Source organism: Mustela erminea, chromosome 7 (assembly GCF_009829155.1).
Source record: "Mustela erminea isolate mMusErm1 chromosome 7, mMusErm1.Pri, whole genome shotgun sequence".
Lineage (NCBI taxonomy): Eukaryota > Metazoa > Chordata > Mammalia > Carnivora > Mustelidae > Mustela > Mustela erminea.
In genome coordinates this window covers 7,305,553-7,326,344 of record NC_045620.1, presented here as the reverse complement: position 1 = coordinate 7,326,344, position 20,792 = coordinate 7,305,553, and positions in this window count along the sequence as shown.

The window sequence follows — 20,792 nt, the reverse complement described above, 5'->3', positions numbered from 1 at the left end:
AATTTACACTGTCCTATAAACACCACCATAATTGAGATCTAGAACTTTCTATCACCCCAGAATTTCTCTCCAGCCCCATTGCTGTCAGCTCCCCCTGTGGCCCTGGGAAATGACGGATCCACTTTCTCACTCTGTAGTTTTGTCTGTTGTAACTTTCATATAAATGAATCATACAACATATAGTATTCTTTTTTTTTGACCTTTTTAAAAATATTTATTGCCATTTTCATTTTCTTTCTTATGATTCATCTGTTTACATTCTTTTTTTAATTTTTTATTTTTTATAAACATATAATATATTTTTATCCCCAGGGGTACAGGTCTGTGAATCGCCAGGTTTACACACTTCACAGCACTCACCATAGCACATACCCTCCCCAATGTCCATAACCCAACCCTCCTTCTCCCAATCCCCCTCCCCCCAGCAACCCTCAGTTTGTTTTGTGAGATTAAGAGTCACTTATGGTTTGCCTCCCTCCCAATCCCATCCTGTTTCATTTATTCTTCTCCTACCCCCTTAACCCCCTATGTTGCATCTCCACGTCCTTATATCAGGGAGATCATATGATAGTTGTCTTTCTTTGATTGACTTATCTCACTAAGCATGATACCCTCTAGTCCATCCACGTCGTCACAAATGGCAAGATTTCATTTCTTTTAATGGCCACATAGTATTCCACCTCTTCTTTATCCATTCGTCTGTTGATGGACATCTAGGTTCTTTCCATAGTTTGGCTATTGTAGACATTGCTGCTATAAACATTTGGGGGCACATGCCCCTTCGGATCACTACGCTTGTATCTTTAGGGTAAATACCCAGTAGTGCAGTTGCTGGGTCATAGGGTAGTTCTATTTGCAACATTTTGAGGAACCTCCATGCTGTTTTCCAAAGTTGTTGCACCAGCTTGCATTCCCACCAACAGTGTAGGAGGGTTCCCCTTTCTCTGCATCCTCGCCAGCATCTGTCATTTCCTGACTTGTTGATTTTAGCCATTCTGACTGGTGTGAGGTGATATCTCATTGTGGTTTTGATTTGTATTTCCCTGATGCCGAGTGATATGGAGCACTTTTTCATGTGTCTGTTGGCCATCTGGATGTCTTCCTTGCAGAAATGTCTGTTCATGTCTTCTGCCCATTTCTTGATTGGATTATTTGTTCTTTGGGTGTTGAGTTTGCTAAGTTCTTTATAGATTTTGGACAGAATATATAGCATTCTTAACCTGTGGGTAAAATTAATGTAATGTGTTACAACCAGCATTAAAAAACAAAAAACAAAAAAAACCTGAAATAGAAAATATCAGAATGACTCCAATTTAGTAACGATAAGGATATAGCTTTTTTGTTTTAGCGGTGTGTGTGTGTGTGTGTCCTGTATCCTAACATAAGCTGTATTTCTCCCGGTGGGCCAGAATCAACAGAGTTAAATCAAAAGGGAAAAAACAATCCAGGGGAGCCTGGGTGACTCAGTCGGTTAAGCGTCTGACCCTTGATTCTGGCTAAGGTCATGATCTCAGGGTTGTGAGATCCAGCCCCACAGTGGGCTCCACACTGGGCTCAGTGAGGAGTCTGGTTGGAATTCTCTCTCCCTTTCTCCCTCTCCACTGCTTGTTCTCTCTTTCTCTCTCTCTGTGTTTCAAAAATAAATAAATAAATAAATAAAAGGGAAAAAAATTAAAAATCGTATTAAAAAAAAAAAGGCCAATCCTACTCTAATAGTCTTAAAATGCTCTCTGATACATGGAAATGCTTCCATTTCACCTGTCATCTGAGCCAGATTTTGGCCAGAGGTTGGAGCAAGCAGAGCTAATGAGTTCTTTGCCTTCACAACCGCGCCAGGCGCAGAGCTCACGCATTATCTCGTTTAATCCTCCCCACGAGCCTGGATGGAGGCCTATCTGCCTTCTACAGATGAGGGTGGTGAGGCTTCAAGAAGCCAAGATCAAGTCTTCACAACCCGCCAAAGGAAACGTGAAAATTCAAACGGTGGGAGATTAAGACGAACCACGGGGCATGTGGTTAGACGGTCGATAGGACGGAAGAAGGAAAAGAATAGGAGTGAAAATAGAACTTTAAAAAGCCCTATTTCTGGCTGCTCCTAGATTATCGAGCTGCTAATGGACAAATCCTCCTTATGACTCGCCAAGCCCTTGAAGGAGGCAGGGGGCCGGGCGGGCAGAGCAGATGTGTGCTCTGCCCACAGATAAGACAGGAAGGCGTCCAAACTGGGTAGTTGAGAGCACGGGTTTGGCCTCACACCCAGATTCCAGTCCCTGCTCTGTCACTTCTGGGTCCCTTGACTCCTTCACAGGCCCCTCAGCCTTGCTAAGTAAGGTTCGGGCTCCTATGTCACAAGACTTTGTGTGGATTCAAGTAAAGTAAGGTTTCTCTGCATGGGCGCTCTGGATATTTGGGGCTGGATCATTCCTCATCGTGGGGGGACAGTTCTGTGCCCGTTTGATGGTTAGCAGTGTCCCTGACCGCTACCTGCCAGATGGCTGTGGTGTCACCCCACCACCAAAAATATCTCCAGTTGTTACCGCGTGTCCCCTGGGGACACTGAGAAACACTGAAAGGAAGCAAACCCGATAGTCATTTGCCCTAATCCTGCCCTAGCAGAACTACAGAATATTCTGTCAAGTCCTGTTCCTAGTTCCCATCACAGACCCTGATGGTGAGCTTTGATGACCAAGAACAGTGCTGGGTTCCATGTGTCTTGCTATCCAGGGGGAGAGCCCCCACGGAGCTGAGTTTTGGGGAGCTCAGGTCAGGAGAGCACCCTGAGGTGTTTTCTGCCCGCTGGGCTGCGTCCAGCCACGTTCCTGTTGATGGGATGGCACTTGAGGTAAAAATTAGCAGGCCAGTGAGATTTAGCCCAGTGGACAGGTAGATGGGAATGAAACACCTATTCTTACTGGCCTAGAAAGACGCTGCCAGCATCTTGTACTGCCAAATAAGGGATTTTTAAAAATGCATACAGCCTGGGGACCTGGTTACGGCCGCCATGTTAGCAAATACCTGGCAGGACATCACGTCATCTTCTCCTTTGGCCCAGCGGCTGACACGGGGTGGAGTGGCCCAGATTCTCTCCTTCTAGTGGCAACTTAAAACCCCTCCCTGTTCTCTGCTACACTCAAACTTTCCTGAACTTGAGTAGTCTTTTCAGAGATTTGGTCATCCCTCGGCACTAGAGAGTTTTGTTCTCTAGGAATTATGGCTGTTGAAGTCCACACCATGCGCGCCTGCCTACCTCCCTGCTCAGGCTCCATTTTTCTCTCTTACTGACTGACCCCTTTTCCTTAGGAACTTGAGTTCATGTGGGGGAAGCAACGATTCTGTTGTAGGAAAGACAACATTAGGGTTTGAAGCCAATGGGCAAGAAAGGATTCTCGAGACATCTTTGGTGCAAAATGGCGGTTTATTCAAGCATTGGGACAGGACTTGTGCGTGGACAGAAAGAGCTGCTGCCCCCTGGGTTGTGACAGGAGGCTGATTATGTACTATGGGGTTGAGGAAGTAACGAAAAAGGGAGGTTTCAAAAGAACTTCCACATGGTAAAGAGAACCTACAAGATACCAGAGGCTGTGCCATTGTCCAGTTAAGGTGGTTTTGCCCCCTAACCAGGCATTGACAGGGAGGTAGTTGGGAGATTCCTGGAAGAGAGTCACACATGCCCCGCCCAGGGCTGGGGGGTCGGGGGAGTAGCAGGGTGCCGCCTTATGCTTTGCCTTCAGCCAGTTTTCTGCTCCCCCATCCATTCCACTTGAAAGTCCTTTTCCAGATGCTCTGGAGTGTCCTGGAACCCAGTTCTGGCCTGCAGAAGGCTTCGTTCCCCAGTAAAACAAAGCTCTGGGAGGCAAAACCTTTTATCCTTTGGCCTTGGCACTTTCCTCTTGATCTTGCCTGGAATACTGGCGGGCTGCCTGGAGGTGACGTCCTTTTCCTTCCATGAGGAGCAAATACACGTGGGAAGGATGCCAGAGAGGAAAGTAGAAGGGGCATGGGTCCTCTGTGCACACCCCCCCTACTCACCCCATGAACAGTTGTGCCAGTGCCCTTGCCTGGAATTATTTCATGTGAAAAATTCCTATGTGGGCAAGCCACTTAGATGGGTCTTTAGTATCTGGAACCAAACATAATCGTAATTGAGCTGTCCGGTATTTATTTCCATGGTGCTTGGCAAGCATTTTTGAGCATCACAACGTTGTAAGCCTGTAGTCTGAGCATATCCTTTTTGTGTGTGGGCTCCCTAGTTGATGGCATCTTTACTTGAGGCCACCGGGGTCCCCTCATCTGTTAGACACTGGGGTGCCTGGGACCCATGATACCTTTAAAGGCCCATAAAAGTCTCTCACACTCTTTTAAAATCAGAAGAAAAATCCAACTTGGCTTATACTGGTCTTTTTTTACAAACTCAGTTGTATAATATAATATTTAATATCATTTTACGGAAGAAGGGGCCCACGAAGGCAGAAGTATTTATAGGCCTATGAAAGTCATCGTGTGACCTGGGGTATCTCTTCATTTCAAGAAGGATTTGGTCCCCCTTCTTGTTCATTTTCCATTCCCAAGTCTGCCTTCTGTGGCTGCAGGACCACACCTCTGTTCAACAGAGGAAGCCAGGGACATCGGGAAAGGCTTTTCTGTGTTCAGCAGAACTGGGTTTGAGCCCAGTGCAGCCTTAGGCAAGTTTCTTCTGGCACCAGTTTTATGAAATGGAATGACTGATTGATATGTTTACTCCACGGCGATCTGAAGGCCCGCAGGCACCGGCACTGTGTGCGGGCGGTGATCTTTGGAGACTCGTGGGAGTTGATACGCCGAGTCCCTGGTACTCAGTGTTGCTTTGAATTTCCTTCCGCGTGGCTGTGAGCTCCCAGCCCGCTGCACAGTTCCTTCTCTTTTGCTGTGTGATCCGTCGGAATTCGAAAGTGGTATCTTCCCAAGATGGGATCTTTTGGCAAAACAGGGATGCCTTTGCCTTGAATTTAGAGAAGGCCCAGGACTCCTTCTCACAATCGTGAGCAAGATGCCTCAGAATTGCTTCTCGAATAATGTCATTCTATAGAAGCATTTGTAAAACTCATTCTCTAAGCAAGACCATCAGACCGCCGTGTAGGAGCTGGTAATTCAAAGACCTATTTAACTCCCTTTCATTGGAAGAAGCTGTCAGAATTTCAGACCTGGTTTATTTTTGTTATTGTGTGTGGTTTTTTCTTTTCTTTTCTTTTTGCCTTATAATAACTCCTTTACAGACCTGTCTTCGAAGAAAGCAACTGGTTATTAGAAAACTGTGTATTTCCCCCTTATAAGATTATACTGTGCCACATTGGTGCGCCTTGAAGATTCTGTAGTATGTTATGAAAGTGCCAGATACCATTTGTATGCAAATATCTGATGCAAAAGATGAGTTTTCTTTATTTTTTCAATTGCATGCAGAAAAACACACCAAGCGAATTTGAAGCAAACACAGGACGGATCCTGCTTGTGACAGGAAAACCTGGCCAGGGGAGAGGAAATTTCCCTTGTAGCAACTTACTCAGATTCTCTGTAAGAAAGAGCCAGGCTGCTTTTCTGCAGGAGACAGAGACTGAAAATCACCTTCCTCTGCTATCTAAATGTGCCCCTTGCCAGATCCTTCTGTCCCCTGGGATTCAGGAATCCCAAAGAAGTGCCAGAGAGAAGGGTTTGCCCCTGGATTCCACCCTGGGGCAGGAGTAATTCCACCGAAGCCTGGTTGATGCGGAGTGAGTTAACTCGGTCATTGCCGGATTTCCTCCCCACCGTCCTGCTGTGTGGGGAGGCCTGGGATGGACCTTCATAGGCCATCCTGGTGGCTGCATGTTCCTTTCCCGTATTTGATCCATGAGGGTGATGTCTGTGCTGTGCCTAGCAGCGCAAAGGGCACTCGCTTTAAGACATCTGATAGTTAGAAGTTCCAGACATATCCGACACATCATTAAATTATGGGAATAAATAATTTGGGGATGTTAGGAATGCTGGGGTCCCCCAGATGTGTTCCTTGTTGTGTCTTTTGTTTCATCTCAAAACACACTCTTTTGGTTAAAGCTGAACATACCCAGGGAAGCAGGGAGTAATCATGTATTGAATGATCATACTGTCTTCACCAGAAAAGCCCAAAGTAACACTACGCATACATTCATACCTTCATTTATCTATTCATTGGCTAAATGGACAAATGCCCTTGATACGTACCAGGCATCATGGGAGGTTGTAGGGAACATAAAGAATTGCATATTGGAGTGACTTTTCTCAGATTGCTTAATACCACGGGGCAGAGCTTGAGAGGGAAGAGTTAGAAGTTCAGCGTGGTGATTGGGCTCTGATGGAGGTGAGTCCTGAGTATTCTGGAAGCCCAGAGGAGGGGGAACCTAATCCTAACTGGAGTGGCCTTGGAGGGCTTCCTGGAGGAGGTGACGCCTGAAGAAAGAAGACGAGTGTGGAAGCCTCAACAGGCATTGATTACCCCCTGGGAAGGTAGATGTCATAGGGAGAGGACAGGAGACACCCTAGCGGATTTTTGGGGCCTCAGAGGTGGGTGAGACCATGGAAGAAAAGGACAATGTTGTAAAACTCACGGAGAAGAAAAGGAGGTAATGAAGACAGTTTGGTAGACTTCGCCGTCTGGCCGGGGTGGGTAGAGAGCCCAGCATGGTAGCGACAACTGGTGTCTGGTCCCCGAGTGTCCCCTCTCCAGAGTGGCACGCAGGAAGCCTGCCCATCTCATTGCCTTGTGGAGAGGCCCTTCTCCCCCATTTCAAGGGACGACTGGACAGGACTCGGGGATTTTTTGCTGAAGAGCAGGTGCTGTGATGGTTCAAAAGAGGCAAACCCGTACAGGGCCTTTCCAGCCATCCACCCATTCAGCACGTGTCTGCCAGGGCCTCTTACAAGCGTTAGACAATGGAGATGGCACAGTGAATAAAAGAGCAAATTCTCTGCCCTCGGGGTCCTTATCTTCCAGTCGAGGGAAGTTGGAATAGGCCATACTTGTGGGCTGGCAGCTACAGACGGGCGCTGCTGAGAGAGCCAGGCAGGGATGGCGTGGGGCGCTCTGGGTGGGGAGCTGTGATTTCAAGTGGGGGGGTCCCGGAGGGTCGCCATGAGAAGGTGATTTTGAGCAAAGCTCTGAAGTGGGTCAGCCTCAGAGTCGAGAGCAAGAGCTTTCTCGAAAGGCTGCAGCGAGGGCGGAAGCCAGAGGCAGGCATGTCGAGGACCAGGTACTGCTGGAGAGAAGTGAGCTCGTTGTTGGCAGGGGTTGTGCATGGGAGAGCGCGTCACGGTGCAGGGACCAGCCAGCTCTCCCCACAGCACGGCAAGGACAGAGGGAAGAAAGCCCAGAGAGCATTCTGTTTGTCCTTGACTCGATCCAAACCTCGGAGCAGGAGACAGCTGTGGAAGGTGTGGACCTGTCTTCCCGAGCGAGCGACCGAGGGATCTGTACTCGCTAGGACAACACCTGTGTCGGTCCACCGATCTCCAGCCCCTGTCTCCTGTCCAGAGTCACCTTTCCCCCTTGTCCTTGTGTGCATGTGTGCACACCTTTCCCATCACTGCATAAAAAAACAAGTCTACTTTTCACTGGTATGCTTGAATTATATCTCGGAACGTCCACTGGACCCATCCCAGATTTGAAACATAAAGCCCGTGTTGCATAACTCATGCACCATACTTTCCCATCCGTAAATTAGCAGGCTGACAGGGATCTCCGATGCGGGGCCCAAGGATGCCACCTTCATTGTCGGTGATGACCCACTGCCTCCATCTCTGTATCTACGGCCGCCATCCCCAATCAATCACAATATTTATTCCCGCCCTGTTGAGAAGAGAGGCCAAGGTCCTTCACGAGAGCCTTAAACAAGTCCGCACAGTCTGCCACTCCGACGTCCCCCGCCCCCTCTCGCCCTGGGTCTCTCTGTCTCCCACCTTCCTGAACCCTCCGGCTGTGTCTCAGTCCAGGCCTTTGCCCTGCCTGTCCCCTCTGCTTGGCTGCCCCTCTGCCAGCCCTGCCCACCTCTCATCTGCTTACTTTTGTCAAGATCTTCGCTCAAACGAATCCTTTTCCAAGTCCTAGCCCGATAGCTTTCTTTAAAAAAGGCTGCTGCCCACCTCTTCTCGAACCTCGGATCCCCAGGGCTCTACTCAGCGGGTCTTTGTTGTCCTTCCCGTGAATCCCTTTCTCACATGTCGTGGAATTTCATCCCCTTTTCTGGATGTTGTCTTTACTGCTGTCTCCCCTTCCCTGCCCTGTCCTGGAAGTTAAGTTCTATGAGGGCAAGGATATTTGCTTTGTTCGCTGAGCTAGTCCAACCGCCTGTGAAAGTAGCGGGCACACAGTAGGTGCTCAGGAAATAGTTGATGAACGGATGACATGTTCCTGAGTGAGAAAGAGGGCAGTCCACGTGAATAACACCATTTCTTTGATAAGCTGTGGATTTATACACATTATATATTTCTACCGATACATGTGTGTGAGTAGCGAAGGCACACATGTGTATGTAATGAATCCGTGTGTACACACACAGCTCAGAGGGGACACACAGAGCCTGCACATGAAGGATTAACATTCAGGTTGAGGGGTTCAGCATACATTTAAGCTTTTTTTTTTTTTTTTTAAATGAATGTCCATTTATATTGTCTGATTCTTGCAGGGAATAAACAACGCTTTTATAATCTGGAAAACATAAAATTTAAAAATATGGATTCTTGTTTGTTTTTTTTTTCTGGAGTATTTTTTCTGACTTTAATTTTATCAAAGGAGTTGGTTAAAACAAAGTGCATTTGGCTTTCTTGATACAGTTACTTGCTTTTTCGTTGCATGTCTCCATGAGGAAAGCTTGTTGTAGGTCAGGTGTGTGGGGCCCAGGACAGACCCTATAGTTCAGGGTGCTTCCTGTCTATGAGGATGTAGAAGTTCTTTCAACAGCGACGTTCATGAACTCAGCAGTGGAAAGCCCAGGGAAGGGCAGGCTAAGTAGTCATTAGTTTGCTCTGAACTCCCTATTAGCTGAAAACCCTACCGCTCCACTTCCCTGGGATGATTAAACTCTTTCGTTTGTGCTGTTCTTTACATAAGCTTCTTTTTTGTTTTTTTTTTATTTAAACATTCAGTCAAGGGGCGCCTGGGTGGCTCAGTGGGTTAAAGCCACTGCCTTCGGCTCAGGTCATGATCCCAGGGTCCTAGGACTGAGTCCGGCATCGGGCTCTCTGCTCAGCAAGTAGCCTGCTGGCCCCTCCCCCTCTGCCTGCCTCTCTGCCTATTTGTGTGATCTCTGTCAAATAAACAAATAAAAGTCTTCAATAAAAACCAAAAATAAACATTCAGTCAAGTACATTGTGGAAACCACAGAAGTAGGTTAAGAGACAAGAAAATAAGGCAAGCTGTGTACTAGTCGACTGTGTCTGACCACTCTCAACATTTTGGGGTTTCCTTTGTCATTTCTGTGCATATATGTAGAGTCCATTCTTATTGCAAAAATTGTAATTATACCTTATCATAATTGCTTTTTTCATTCAGAATGATAGCCTCAGAGTTTTGGGATCATGAAAGAAATTTCAAACACCTGCTTTTTATTGGTTTCATATTTCAATATATGAATTTTTCCATGAATTTGTTATTGGCCTACACATGGACACTTAAATTGTTTACAAAAATCTTTCCTGCCGTCGGTGGTGTTGCAAGGGCACCCATGCACGTTCGTCTTCAGCTATGAATCCTGAAAGTGGTACCCCTGAGTCAAGGGTATACATTACCCTGGTCATTTTCACAAAAAGCTAAAACAAATTTACACTTTCTTCTTCTTCTTTGTTGTTGTTCGCTGTGACTTTCTCTTCCCTGTGAACAAATACTGCCATCAGGCAAAACAAAACTTTTTGGCTAAAGAGATTAATCCTGGGATACCCCACTCGGAAACAGTAGGCAGAGGATAACCAGGCAATGTCCCTTCTGGAATTTTCTCTCCCATGGCCTTGGGAGAAGGGAGAATTCCTAACCTGTTCAGGAATTGCTTTGTGGTGGTAGAGAACATCTGTGGACAAAGGGTGCCACAGCTTTTCTTCTGTAGGGGACATACCTGACCTCTGTCTAACTTTCCAGCTCTGTTCCCTGGGGAGCCTGATAAAGATAGCATGCTCGCTGTGTTATCAGGAAACAGTGGTCCGGGTAAAAGGGACCACTGAGTAGACTAGTTCATGGGCCTGGGAGCAGACACAAGGGAGCTCTAATCATACAGTAGGAGGCAGAACTCTGTTCCCCTTTGGTGATGACGCCTGTCACTGGGTGTCTTCGGCAGAACTCTGCTCCCCTTTGGGTGATGACGCCTGTCACTGCGTGTCTTCCTCCCAGAGAAACTCTCTTCCCACTGAAGACCACGCTTACGCCGCACCCTTGGCCGACTCGCTTTCCCGGACCGCATCTGCCTGAACGCCCGATGTGCTTGATGGCTACCTTCTGGGTCGGCATCTTTAGTTAAGCCTAAGATGATGACCTTCGCTGCTGTTACAGACGGAAGGACCTGGATCCCAAGCCTGTGATCTCTCCCCCAGCTGCACACACACCCTTGAAACCTGGTTTTCTTGTTTGTAGAATAGGGAGGTTAGTAGTCCACATCCCCTCCGTGTTAGGTGGATGAGAACATAGGCCCCCGAATAGAGTCTGACCCCAAATTAAGCAGTTAAGAGACCGTGGTAGCAGAAACTGTGGTTGTTGCACAAAAAATAACAGGAATGTTCTGACCTGCTGTTCTAGCGAGATCTGGCTTTGTGGATATAGAGCCATCCCTTAGAACGACCCCGTGCTTGGATTAATGCTCTGCTGTCTTTATCCTGAAATTCCTGGTAATTCCTGAACAAGGGTGTGCTTTTGCTGTTTGGCTCAGTTCTGGGCACCTCCAGCGCTGGGGCAGGTAAAGGATTCCAGCATGAGATAAGCCCTAGTCAATTAAACCTGTTTTCTACGGAGCCCAGAGAGGCAGCACTCAGGAGCTCAGGCCGGAGCTCAAGAGGAGGAGGAGGAAGGACTGGCAGTAGCTCTCGTGCCCACAAAACCTCGGGTTTCTTCTCTGCACCTGGACGGTGGAGGTGACGCTCATCTCCATTTGATCGGTTAGAAACTTGAGGGATGTAGAATGTCCATTTCCCACAGTCACTGGGCTGGTGAATGCCACCTTGGACTGTTCTGGAGCCTGAGCGGTTCAGGTCAGGTGCTCCAGGCCCACGGGTTCTGATGGGTCCGAGTGAAACTACTCTTCCCAGGGGGTCCTCTCTGCCTCCAGGGGGCTGGAGAGTCCACTACGCACATGGGAAGCCCTCCTTGTCCCAGGCTCTGGAGACTTAATACACATCAACCCCTGCGCTCCCATGGAACAGCAAAGAATGGTCTCCCTTTGTTTCTGTGGAGCTCTGGAGGTCCATCATATTGCACCTGCTCCAGGCACTGGGAGCCCGGGTGTTCCTGTGATAACCTCATGTCCTCCCTAGCTTTCACAAGGACAGATTCATCTTCTGTGTCTCTAAGCTCTAATGATGCGTCTCTGCGGGCACTGCCCTTGGAGGCCTTATTTGGTGCCTTGACTGTTATGAGACTTTGGCAGGAAAATGATTATTCCTGCCTTTCAGAGTGAGGAGAGTCAGCTCTAAAGAGTGTATCATGCACCTGATGGGGCCATTCGGGGGCCATTCAGGGGCTGCTTCTCTGCCATGTTTGGGAAGGGGTCTTCCAAAGTCACAGGTTCTAGACCTCTTTGGTTTCCAACTTCATCTGACCTAGTCCAATCATTTCTTGTATTTTCAGGCAAAAGTCACCTCCTTGACTCCCAAGACTGATTTTAGGGCTCTGGCCATGGATGGCTGAACTCCTCAGTTAGGGACCCCAGGTGCCTTTTTGGACTCTTTGTCATCTGTTGACTCCATTAGACCTGAACCTTCATGAGGGTGGCCACCGTGCCTGCCTGGCTCATTCCTGAATCTTTTGCATTTCCAACAATGTCTGATGAACAGTCAGCAAACATGGCTAGAATTCTGTCTTTGGAAAAATCGAGCCATGCACATTAAAGTCTGAGATGACCTACAACATCTCAGACTCCCTGAGGTGATTCCTGCAGATGTCCATGCATCTTAGGATATAAAACCTCCTCTCAGTGCTCTGGCATATCAAATACCATAATCTCTGCTACAAAAATCTGCTGAGAATAGTTCAGACATCATTTGGATGTCTCCAGTGATGGTGAGCTCACTACCTCTTTGAATATTCCATTGATGAAACAGAGTACTAGAAGGTAGGTGGGTGGGTGGAGGGTTGGATGGGTGGATTCCCTCATCACATAGATTTATTGGGTGCCTTCTCTGTGTCAGGCCATTTTCTAGGGAAACGAGAGTAGACAAAACCAAACCCCTGTTCTCCAAGAGCCATATTCTAAGAGAGAGGGCAGACAACATTCGAATAGATAATTAACATGTCAGGGATGATTATTGCTACGGGCGAAGTAAAGCAGGACAGCCAGAGAGTATGTCAGGGATGGGAAAGAAGGCCTATTTTAAATAGACAAGGCAAGAAAGATTTTTCTGAGACCTGAATAAAGTGAGGGGGTGAGCCATGAGAAATTTTAAAGGAATTTAGAAGGAACAGGGAGAGCAAAGGCCCTGTGGCAGGAAGGCCAGGGTGTCTACCTACATCACTCTAAGGACGTAATTTTTCCCCAGGTTTGACGGGAAGCCATTGGGGGTGTTAGAAGGGAAGCAGAGTGGTCCCATTTTAAAAGGATCCTTGTTTTGTGGGGAGGAGACTCTAGGACAGAAGGATGGGAGTGGAGATCAGTAAGGAGGTGACTCTGGTCCCCCAGAGGAGGGTTTGCTTGACACATTTGTCGTTCAGTCAGCCCAGCTCACAGCTCTGCCTCTCAAACAGAAAGATGTACTTTTTCCCCAAGGGAGGTACAGATACCCCCGCTCTTGGCACTCTGCTTTCTGCTGGCGTGGCAGAGGAATGAGGCTGGTGCTAGATTGGGTGCCGGATACATGGAAACCTCCTTCCCTGGCCAGACTGGACGGTAGGATGGACTAGGTCTGCAAGCTTGAGAAGGCTACATAATATGGCATTTCTAAGTTTCCTTCCGATTCAATTAAATTTCTCTCTGGTCCCCATCCAGATGGATTGATAGGCAGATCTCTCTCTCTCTCTGCTACTACCACAGCTCGTGCCTCACCTGGGTTGTCCAAAGGTCCTGGGGTCTTTTGTTGAAACACTAAGAAGCGGCTACTGGTTATCTCTGAGATACCTTTGGCTTCACTTCTCCTTGTCGTCTGAGGTCTGGGTTCTACTGTTTCTAGGCTACATTGGGGGAATAGAAAATTGTGGCAAGGCTGGAAGTCCCTGTTGGAGACGGATGACAGGGAGGTGGCTCTCATTAAGGGAGAATATATTTAAGTCAAAGAAATTAATCTCTGTGAACTCTTCACTTTTATGCAATCAACACAGCACTAATGTCCTTTTTGGAAAGAGAGCGTATACCTAAGTAAACACATTTGTCTTGGGGCGCCTGGGTGGCTCAGTGGGTTAAGCCGCTGCCTTCGGCTCAGGTCATGATCTCAGGGTCCTGGGATCGAGCCCCGCATCGGGCTCTCTGCTCAGCAGGGAGCCTGCTTCCCTCTCTCTCTATGCCTGCCTCTCCATCTACTTGTGATTTCTCTCTGTCAAATAAATAAATAAAATCTTAAAAAAAAAAAAAAAAAAAGAAACTAAATCAGCTGGAACCTTTAAAAAAAAAAAAAAAAAAAAAAAAAAAAAAAAAAAAAAAAAAAAAAAAAAACCACATTTGTCTTCTTTACACACGGAGCTCATGGTTCTCTAGTGCCCCCTGTGGTAATTAACACATTGATCTTTACTCCAGCCCCGAGCGAGGTAGCAGAGGACCCCGTCCTGAGAAGCCAAGCGCCAGTGCAGGGTCCGTGGGCAGCAGCCTGCCGGCGGTGAGTGGCAGTAAGTGAGTAAGTGAGTGATTTCAGGAAGGCTATTTCTCTTCTTGCTGGACTCCCAGCAAACCGGGACCCTCAGGGCGAGCCTGAGCCTGGGTTGTTCCGTTCTCCATGCCAAGTGTATGGAACCAGGAATTTTCTTTTCCTCTTCTTCCTCCCTGTGAAATAATGACAGCCGTGATTCATGTATCCATCAGTATTTATTGGAGGCCTGCGAAGGAGCGGGCCCTCCCTGTCCTCATGGAGCTTATACTCTTGTATGTGAGCAGATGGTAAGCCAATCAGCAAATCCAAGTATCAGGTTAGGTTCTGTAGGAAAAAAAAAAAAAAAAAAGACAGCAAACTGGTGGAGAATGGGACGGGGAGGAGAGTCCTAGGAAATCTCGAAGAACATTCCAGGCAGCAACAGTACAGAAGTCCAAACTGGGGGCATGCTTTGAATTGTAACAATAATTCTTGTGAGAATTTACTTAATAGACCAATGAGTACCTAAAATAGGAAGGGTTATCGCGGAGTCTCGTGATATTTCCTCTTCCATCTGCTTCCACTGACAATCACCGGTGTTTTGGGAACCGTGCTCAGGAATTTACGCTTCTCCATCGCGCGAGCATGGCGGTAGGAGCTGGCCCAGCCACCTGACAATACCCTGGGGTGTCCTGTCTTAGGGGACGGGACGACAGGCTGAGGGGAGCCTGGGTCCCTGAGCCAGTGGGCGCCCCATATCAGCTGTGCCGTGCTTCTCCTCAGGCGCGTTACCAGAGAGACACTGTTCTCCCGGATTTGTGCGTCTTGCGGTGGATGAGCTCCGTGGGGAGGGGAAGCCCGAGGCGGGAGAACTCCAGCGTGGACCATCCAGGCGGTCTGTGCGCTCTTTGAGGTGGTGGGCAGAGCACCAGGCATTAAATTCTGGGTAAAATCTGAGTTCAGGGGAGCAAGGAGAGCCGCCCGACGCAGGCCGCTGTGGGCGGGGAAGTGACGCGTCGTAGAAGAACCAAGACGGGTTTGGAAGATGTTTGGTCTCCTGAGAATAAGTCGTATATAAGAGACTCTAAAAGGTCAGCAAGCAATTTGAAATCTGGGCTCCTTCTATTATCTACAGTTCCTTCTTTCTGTCGGCTGTTGACCTCTGGGGTTGGGCTTCGGTTTGGGTTTGGGTTTGGGTTTATGTTTTCTCGGGGTCGTTTCCAAACTTGCAGGTGGCGATTTAAACATTCCCCAGCAGGTGGCGATGTTCTCATTCGGAAAAAAAAAAGGAAAAGGCCCCAGAAGCCGTGAGCAACTTTTTGTTTAAGGAGGTCTGTTGGGTCCTCAGATTCCTGCCTAAGCCAGGGTTTATCGCTCATAAAGTAAAAATAGCTTACACACTTTTCCTTTTTTATTTATCTTAGGGTACTTTCCTTAGATCCTTGCCACACCAAGACCATGGTATTTATTCTGTAGCAATTGCTGTGCAAACGGTGTACGAGGGGGAACATCTGCATTATTTTAGGCATCCTCTCTAGGAGCATGGCTGCAGGAGTCGGGAATAGAATAGAACAAAATAGAACAGGATCTACGCGCACATAGATGGGTGGGGAACTGTCGGGATGAGGGTAGCAAAAATAAGCCACGGCTTCCATTCCACCTTCTAAGACCTGTGGATTCCCACAGAAGGTCGGTCTGCTGCCAAAAGAACCTACATTTACAGAGTGATAGGATATGGAACCATTTCTAAAAGATTTTTTTTTTCCCCAGGCTGTCCATTTGCAGAAACTCAGCACAAAAGCACCCAATCAGAAGCGCATGGATGTTTCTGCACGATGGTCAGCAAGGGGCAAATGCCAGAGCTGGGAGGGCAAAGTGGAGAATGAGAGAGAGAGAGAGAGAGAGAACACCCAGCAGGCTGGCTTTAAACTGTTCATTTGTTTCTTTGACCCCATGGATAGTGGCCCCATGTAGATGTCCTCAACCCCCAAGTGACAGTGTTGAATCAGGACATGTCCTTAGGAGTTCATGGTCAGTTCTCACTGCAAGAGCCAAAATGGTCCATATCATGGTGAGGACAGTAGGAGCAGGTGCACAAGCCCGGGAGGGGCACAATGCTGTGAAGGGCTTGTCGGCGGCCGCCAGGTATGAAGTGCTCAGCAAATGTTCCTAATTCTCCTTGGAGGTCAAGGTGTGTGAATAGATTCAATCTATTTATTCTGCTGAGAGTGCCCCTCCCCCATTTCTTGTCCCTCCTCTCTGCTGTCCAGTTCTGTCCATTCATATACCTGTCCGTTCACAATCTGCCTCTCTTCCTCTAGTGGGAATAAACCATTTCTTCCCTTTTTCTTGGCATATTTCCTCCCTCTCCCTTGGCCCTCTGCCAGCCGGCCAGGCTCTCTGCACAGCTCCCCTCCTCCCGCTCTCATCTATGGGAAGCTGAACATGGGCAGGATTGCCTACAAATCTCCTGGATTTCCCATCATGAAAAATGGAGCAAAGACTGGTCCTTTTCTACATAAAAGAGTATCTCTTTGGTGTGGACCATGCCCCACCCTGGGCAACATGGGGTAGAAAAATGGGGTGGGGGGGTGCAGGAGATGCAGGCTAGAGCTGCTTTGAGCATTGGGCTCACCAGGGGCGGCACACAGGGCCGGCCTGCTACTGTCCTCCTGAAGGGACCCCACTGGGCATCACAGGTCGGGCCCAGGGGCCTGGGACATCCTCCACTTGGCCACAGTCTGTCCTGCAAGCTTCAGCTATGGCCAGCAGACTCTATTTTGCAGTGGAATTTCTGTGTAAGACTCCATCTGGTCTGTGGGTAAGCTGGCTCAAGTTGATTTTTAGGCTGCGGGTTTGTTTGTTTGTTTGTTTGTTTTTAAGATTATTTATTTATTTATTGGACAGAGAGATCACATGTAGGCAGAGAAAGGAGGAAGCAGGTTCCCCGCCGAGCAGAGAGCCCAATGTAGGGCTCGATCCCAGGATCCTGGGACCATGACCTGAGCCAAAGGCAGAGGCTTAACCCCCTGAGCCACTCAGGCGCCCCTAGGCTGTGGGTTTTTTATTAGTGGGCCTAGCTTCCAGAAGTTTCAGTCACCTGCCCAGAGAGACAGCAACCCTGAAAACCAGGGAGGAATTTCTTATTACAAAGGAAGATGCCCCGCCTCACTGGGCACCACCAAATTAAGCCACAGCTCTGAGACTCTCACTGACCTGCTTGGTAAGGACGTGGCCTCTAGAACCTTCCCCAGAATCTGTGTTAAAAGGGCCTTGGCCAGCAGATGGCTCTTAGAGCTGCCCATTCCAGGCTGGGACATTGCTCAGATCTTTGATTTCGGGGCATAGTTTCGCCTGGGTGTGATGGGTGGGTGTGGTCTTGCCTTCCTGGCAGGCAGCATAGATGACTTGCTGTTCCCAAATCCCTTCCAGCTCTAAGTTTTGTGACTGTACAGTCTAGTCCAGGGGGAACAGACCAGCCTTATTTATTCAGCAAACATCACAGAGTCTCTCAACACTATTACGGGCATGGAGACTCTAAGATGAGTTTAGCAAATTTTCTGCTGTCCTGGAGAATCTGTTAGAGTGGGGTAGAGGCAGGCAATGCATGGCACAGACACAATGTGTCAGGTGACGGTGACAATAAGGGTTGGGGGGGGGGAATGAAGGGCAGTGAGACGGGAAAGCTGTGTGATAGAAGTGGTATTTGGTGGGGAGCTGAGAGAGGGAGCAAGGCAGTGCTTTGGGGAAAGAACATTTCAGGCGGTGAGAACAGCACATGCAAAGGCCCTGGGGTAGAAGTGGAAGGAATGTTTTGGAAGAATAGCAAGGAATCCAGCGTGGCTCTGATGAAGTAGGAAGAAAGTGGTAGCAAAGGAGGTTGGTGCCATGAGGGTGGGGATCACAAAGGATGTAAAAAGCTTTGCAGACCCTGTCTTTTGACAGGATGAAATGTGATACTTCTGGAGGGTTTTAAGCAGAGGTGTTATCTAATCAGACGTCAACATTTTAAGAGGCACATCTATTTTCTTTGTTTTTCTAAAGGAGACTATGCATGTGTATAAAATTACATGTAAATATGTACAATTTGTGGTACAACTCATTTACCCTCACAATAAGAAAGTTATTGTGGAAGCTGCTTTGAGGTTCTGACCCCGCTGCTTATCCTTCCCAGGGACATCTTAGCAGAGAGTGATGACCCACACCTTCCTTTTTCTTAAGCAGTAGCTAGAGGTGGGGAAGCCTGAGAAAGGGCGGGAAAGGCCAGGGAAGGAACATGAAACACAGGCAAGGGAACATGATTTATAAGATCTCCTTGATCACTGCACGGCTCTATAAGAATGCACAGGGAGAAGCTGGTGTTCTCATTACACAGAAAGCTTGTTTCTCCACCGATGCAAAATGACTCAAGAGAGAGCCTTCTGGTGTTAATGAAGTGCTATGTGTATTTTTAGAAGAATGCAGGACAATAAAAGAAATAATTCATGATGAGACCACAGGATGTTTCAGATAGGATGCATGTGTGTGTGTGTGTGTGTGATGTTTTTTAAATGGAGAGTTCTTAAAAAAATAGCTCTTTCTGAAAATGGATGTTTTGGTTCTCCTACAACAGATGTAATCTGGTCTGGTATTGGGGTGAGCATCTGTGGAGGGTACTTTGTCCAAATCAAGGATCTGCCCGGTATCTTTGGTCACAGTTCTAAGGCTTGGCTGTAAACCTGGGCTCTCTCCCATTGTCCTGCTCTTCATGGACCATCTCCAGAAAGTTGGCTTCAGCCAACTTTCTCACTGGTGAGGGCGGGGTTATCTGAGCTGTGGGGGAAATTCTAGGAACCTTTCAAGTGGATGATGAACCTGTGTTCTCTAGTCGAATTCATCTGGATTCAGATGTTTTCTAGAGGTACCTGAATGGTGCAGTGAGGTTAGCATCTGGCTCAGGTCCTGATCTCAGGGTGGTGAGGTCCAGCCCATGTTGGGCTCCATGCTTAGGGACCAGTCTGCTTGGGATTCCCTCTCCTTCTCCCTCTGTCCCCTCCTGCTCCTGCTCTATAAATATCTTTTTAAAATGTTTTATAGGATGCTTGGGTGGCTCTGTCGGTTAAGCATCTGCCTTTGGCTCAGGTCATGACCCTGGGACAGTCCGGGGATCAAGGCCCGCCTCGGGCTCCCTGCTCAGCGGGGATTCTGCTACTACTTCCTCTGTCCTTCACCCCACTTACGCTCTCTCTCTCTCTCTCTCTCTCTCTCAAGAAATAAAATCTTTTAAAAAATGTTTTCTAAATCTGACTTGCGTAGTGGATGTATTTCTGATTTCTTCCTAATGTGATCTGAACTAGCAATGAACAGGACATGGGCCAAACAGCTCTCTATGGGGATAGTATACAAAAGCCCATCTTTGGCTAGCTAGGGGAGGAGACCAAGGCTATCTAAGGACAGCTCCCTCATGCGTCTTTACAGTGACTCCTGCCCAGCTGCCTGACCTAATCCCATTGTCCACTCTGCAGCCATGGGTGGTGTTCCAAAGTGGCTTACATGACCAAGTCCTTAAAAGGCCTCTCGTGGCTGTCACCCCAGGCCCTCTCCAGCCTCACCTGGAGCTCCTCTCTTATGTCAAGTCTGTGTTGCAGCCACATGAATATCCCCCACCCCTCCAACAGTCACCCCGGCTATGCTCATTCTCATGCCTGAACTTCTCACAACCTGTGTCTCTTAGCCTCTCCTTAACAATCCCTCTGCTGCCCCACCCAAACTCAGCTTAAACCGTCCTTTCCCAGAGATGTTCTTCCTGACCTCCGGCCCCCAGACTGCAGTAGGCAACCAGGACCCCAGACTCTTTCCCAGAACGTATCACAGCCGGAATCCAATAAATAAGTTTGTCTTCTTGTCTTCCGCCAGAATTTGATCTTGTCAAGGGTAGGGACCTGGCATGTTTGTCCACTTCATGAATATCGATCATGCGACATGCCTACTGCATGCCACGTGCTGAAGAGATGTCTGTGAACACGCGATCACCGTCCCTCTGTGAGTCCTCTATTCCTGTTGGGGAGACAGAAACACATAAACAGACAAACATTAAAATCATTGCAAATTTTGGTAAGGGTCGTAACGAAAACAAGGAGAAGAATGAAGAACAGTTCTCGGGAGTTTACTTCCGCCGGAAGGACATTGTGCTGGGTAGGGGTTGACAAAATATTGAGTGAATGTTGAATAAATGAAGAATGCTAAAAGGTCCCCAGAGGTACCAGAAGGTCTCTAAAATGGTCATGTTTGTTTTCCCGCTGAGGCTGTGGTGAGTGGGCAATTCCACTTGGGGCCTGGCACGAGTAGTTTGAGTTGGAGAAAATGTAGGGTTCAAGCCTGACTGGAGGAGACAGGCAGGAAATCAATTAACTGTAGGACAGCCTGTTAGGTATGCAAAATGGCCTGAGCATGGGGTAGAAATTCTCAACTCGGCTCTGCCAGTACTCCGTGCCTTTGGCAAAGCCGCTTGACAGAACCATAATCATAACAGATAAAAATGCATTGAATGATTTCTAGATGTATTTTCCCAAGTATTTTACATAAATTGTTTGCATCTTCACGCTGACCCTACGACGTGGTGATTATATACATTATTACTATTAAATAATAACGTAACAGCAATAATAGCCATAATTATTGTTACAACACTTTTATTATTATTATAACGACGGTATAATTATAATCATTGTATTATCATTATTATTACATGCCACAGACTGCTCTAAGGGCTCTATTAATATTCCTCACTTAATTTTCGCAGCCTCGCTAGGAGGCAGTTACTACTATATCTATTAGATTGTAAATTCCATGAAGCTCCA